This window comes from Mandrillus leucophaeus, unplaced genomic scaffold (genome assembly GCF_000951045.1).
Source record: "Mandrillus leucophaeus isolate KB7577 unplaced genomic scaffold, Mleu.le_1.0 Scaffold252, whole genome shotgun sequence".
NCBI lineage: Eukaryota > Metazoa > Chordata > Mammalia > Primates > Cercopithecidae > Mandrillus > Mandrillus leucophaeus.
The window spans coordinates 1,279,815-1,284,724 of NW_012102610.1; positions in this window are offsets into that span (position 1 = coordinate 1,279,815).

Genomic DNA, 4,910 nt, shown 5'->3' on the forward strand with positions numbered 1-4,910 from the left:
AATTTTTGTAGTTTTAGTAGAGATGAGGTTTCACCATGTTGGCCAGGCTGATCTTGAACTCTTGACCTCAGGTGATCTGCCCCCCTTGGCCTGCCAAAGTGCTGGCATTATAGGCGTGAACCACCATGCCCAGCCAACAGGTGTCTTTTTGATATAGTGACTTCTTTTCCTTTGGGTAGATACCTAGTAGTGGGACTGCTGGATCCAACGGTAGATCTACTTTTAGTTCTTTAAGGAATCTCCATACTATTTTCTACACAGGTTGTACTAACTTACACCACCAGCAGTGAATAAGCACTTCCTTTTCACCATGTCCACACCAACATCTATTGTTTGTGACTTTTTAATAATGACCTTGGGTAGGCTACTTCCTCTGTGTGCCTCAATGTCCGCATCTGTACTAGTGTGCTGATAACAGGACCTTCCTCCTCACCCAGGAGAGCACCATAGAGACACTCATCATGGCCATCCTCACAGAGGGAGGAAGGAGGGAGGCCTGGTACGGGGGCAAGGTAAAATCTGGGGGCCCTCAGTCACGTCCATTCTGCTCCCCACGCCCGGCACAGCCCGCCTCCGAGCCATTGTGCATGCTGTTTCCCATGCACACCTATACTCTACCACAAATCAAATCATGAATCTTAAACCAGGAGTCTTGAAGGAGGGTCCAGAGGCCAAGTCTAGAATTTCTGAATTCATTCTAACACAAGAAGTGAAAGACACCAGAAAAAAATATTGCAGGTTTATGGGTTTTTGTTTTGTTTTGCTTTGTTTTGGGTATGTAATGAGATTTGGCCTCCTGGGTGACATTCCCTCAAGCACCAGTCTCTGGAGCTGGGTCAGAGCCATCCTCTGGTTGGAGTTCCTGGTTCCAGGTCACCACAGTCCCTGGGGCTCCCTGGCCCAGGCCCTGTCCCTGCCTCTCCATGCCTGGCCCCTGCAGGCTTCTGAGTTTGTTGTCCTCACTTCAAGCCCGTGGAGTGTCACATCTGTCACCTGGGAAATGAGGACACGTCAGGCTAGCCTACTCTGGCTCCCAGGTGGATTAAAGGGGCTGAGAATGCAGCCCTGGAGCAGGGGCTGGCGAGACCCCCTTAAAGGGTAATCCCTCCCGTATCCTTTCCAGGGGAGCCAAGGCTGCAGGGAAGGGAGGGATGGCTGAGGCCTGGATACTGGGAAGAGCTGGGAACAACCACTGCTGGGCAGCGTCCTCAGGAAGGCAGCGTCCCCTGTCATCCTCCAATGCTGCCCCTCACCACCAGCCCCTCGCCTCCCCTTCTTGCTTACTCCGTCTAGGCAGTCCCCACACCCGCCATGTTGGGGGTGGGATTCCAGGGTTAGCACTGACAGCTGCAGCCTCTCACAGTGACAAGTGCAGGCCCCCCACACCCCAAGGCACAGCTCATCCAGCACAGTAGGGCTGTGAGGTGGCTGCTGTTCGACCCATTCACAGTGGAAAACTCAGGCTCCCAAGGGCCAGGCTTGCCCAAGGCCACACAGATGACAGAGCCTGGGCTCGCTGGATTTGAAAGCCGTCCTGAAGAGCAGACCTCCTCCCCACAGATGGGCTGCTCCCTGGGCCATTCCACTCAGGGAAGGGAAGCACAGACAGGGTGAGTGTGTCGTGGGGGCGGGGAGAGGGGGGACAGAGAACAGGCAGGGTCAGGACCAAATTCCCCAGAAGAGCAGTCTTGAAGGGTGAGGAGCATTGCAAACTGGGGAGGAGGGAAGAGAGTGACCCTGGGGGACGACCCAGCCTGTCAAAGGCCCAGAGGGTGATGCACCCTGGGAAATCTGGCTCCTGTATTGAGGCAGGAGCTGCAGGATGTGACGGGAGGTGAGACTGGAAGGTGCCATCCCCGTGTGCAAGCCGCAGACTCCCACTCCTGCCTGATCCAGGCCCTGGCAGCTCTGCCTCCCCCAACCCTTGTGTTCCCCTCTGCCCGCTGCCCCAAGGCCCAGCCACAAAGCTGGCTCCTCCGCCCTCTGCACTGCTGTGTTGCCCCGCCTTGGTGCAGATACCACAGAGGGACCCCTGCCTTCTACATGATACAGGTTCTCATCACTGAGGGGTACAGTCATGACCTGTCTTCAAAGTTTATAGAAAATGAAAAGTGAAAGTAAAAATCATCCAGGCTGTTGATGGTCTCAGTGAGGCAAGGATGACAAACAGTCCCTAGGCTCCCGGGAACAGTCCTGCCAGACCCCGGTCCTAGAGGGAGAGCGGGAGGAGGGAGAAGAATCCACCCTGCAGTGCCCTATCACACCTCAAGTTTTCTCTTAATACATAACATCTAGACCAGCCCTGAATGGTGAGACACTTTAGAGACACTTACGAGTGAAAAATGAGGAACAAATGGACTATGAACTTTTTCCCAACAGGGTCAAGAACTTTAATATTTTAATACATATTAGAGTTCCTTTTCTCCAAAGCTGCAGGCTGCATAGGCTGGAAGGCAACTAAGAAATTATACAAACAGGACCAGACACCTGGGAAGTTCTAAATCTGTCTCCTTACAGTGAGAGTTCAGGCTGAGGCTTGACCACATCCTCATCTTTGCCTTCATTCTGCAAAGGGAATGTGGTTGGTTTTTCAAATTAAGCTTTTAAACGTGTCAGCTTAGCAGGGAACTTGTCAGTTCCAAACTCATCTTTCTAGCAATAAGCAGGTTGGATCACGCGTGAGGCAGCCTGTTCCCAAGTTATTTATTAGAATCTGCAGGCCTGAGCCAGGAAGGAGACAGCACACCACATTTCCAAACAAGCGTCTGCATGGGGAAGAGTCAGGGCAACAGGAGTTTGGGAGGAGGAACAAGGGGAGCCCTGGAAGATAATGTTTTTAGTGGGAGTCTCCATCTTCACGCATTTGATTTCCTCACAAGTGCCTGGAGAGCACAGTGGGTGGGAGCTGAGTGTGGCTCTCACCTACGGCGGGAGGGCTGAAAATCACATAGCTGTGGTCCCTGGCACAGCCTGACCCCAGGCAAGGATGTGGGAAAGTGCCCTCCAAGACTGTTGTACTGCGTAAGACAGGGCTCAGCTGCTGAGACAAAGAGCCCCACCTGAGAGTGGCAAATAGAAGTCTGTGTCTCGGGCATTTCAGTGTGAAAGCAGATGCTCCAGGGCTGGCCTGGTGGGGCAGTGCCAGGGAGCTCCTCTCCCTTGTGGCCCTGTCATCCCAAGGGGGGTGCCCTCATCCCCCTGGGCCAGGATGGAGCTGCAGCATCAGAGCTAAAGTCTCCAGCAGCAGGACAGGCACAGGGTCAGAAAGAAGGGTCTCTGTGAGTAAATATCCTGGAAGTCAACACAAATCACTTCCCTTCCCATGCTGGAGGGACAGCTTGGTTGTACCAGCAACCTCGTTGCAGAGGAGGCTGGGAAATTCTATGTCTTAGCCGCCACATGCACACCTAACGTCAGGTATTGGGTTTCTCTAAGAAAGAGGTGGACGATGCTATCGGGAGCCCCTGTCACAGCCCCTTCTGCCCCCAACCACTCCCAACCCGACTGCATGTTGTAGCAGAGTGTCAGTCAGACAGATTGCATTGTGTGTGCTGGTCCCTGAGTGATGAATCACTCAGGGACCAGCTGAAAATCATGGCCCAACAGGGGCTGTTCATTAGATTTCCTGGAAAATGGTTGGTGGACGTCCATTCCTAGCCCTGAGTCTCTCTGACATGCAAAGGTGACACGTCAGGGAAGTAGGGGAACAGTAGCAAAGTTCAGAATAGGAGCAGGATGGGGTTGGGGAGGCCCCACACCACAGGACGAGGGTCAAAACAGGGGCAGGCTCAGTGGCCTGAACACCTGAATTCTATCCACAAGGTCATGTTGGAGGGAGGAAGTACTATCATGTCTACATCATTAGAAAGAGTTCTCTTCAGCCAGACACAGTGGCTCATGCCTGTAATCCCAGCACTTTGGGAGGCCGAGGCGGGAGGATCATCTGAAGTCAGGAGTTCCAGACCAGTCTGACCAACATGGTGAAACCCTGTCTCTACAAAAAATAGAAAAATTAGCTGGGTATGGTGGTGGGTGCCTGTCATCCCAGTTACTTGGGAGGCTGAGGCAGGAGAATCACTTGAACCCAGAAAGCGGAGGTTGCAGTGAGCCAAGATCAAGTCACTGTACTTCAGGCTGGGCGACAGAAGTGAAACTACATCTCAAAAAAACAAAACAACAACAAAAACAAAAAAGAGAGTTCTCTTCTATTCCTCATAAGTCAGACTCCCCATGGACACTGCATGATATTTGGAAGTAAAATAATATTTCCCAAATATCTAATTACAAGGATCAGAACAATTGCAATAGAGTAGAGAGGATGCAGGGAGGTCGCATCTTAGATGCTTCTCTTGGAAAACGTATGTGGCAATATGGACTAAGAAACTGAAATCTTTTTAGCCTTTGACCTAGTAATTCTACTCTGGGAACATAATGAAGAAAATAATCAGGGAGGCTGACAAAGATTTACGTGCCAAATGTTCACTGTAGCATTACTGAAATTGAAAGCAACTTTAATGGTCTATCAACAGGAAAACAGTAAAGAATAAATATCATATTGCTTTAAATGAATGTTTAGAAATATTAATATACTATTTTCAAATAATAGCTATGGAAACCATGGAGCTCTCTGAGACATAAGACTTCATGAGACTTAAAGGGCACTTGTTTTTTTCTTCTCAAGTCTCTCTTCCTCATCTGCTCTATCTCAGTAAAAAGCACTGCTGTCCTCCTAGTTCTTCAAGACAAAAATCCAAATTTGTTCTTAGTTCCAGCCAGGCGCGGTGGCTCATGCCTATAATCCCAGCACTTTGGGAGGCTGAGACGGGTGGATCACCTGAGGTCCAGAGTTTGAGATCAGCCTGGCCAACATGGTGAAATCCCGCCTCTACTAAAAATACAAAAAATTCGCC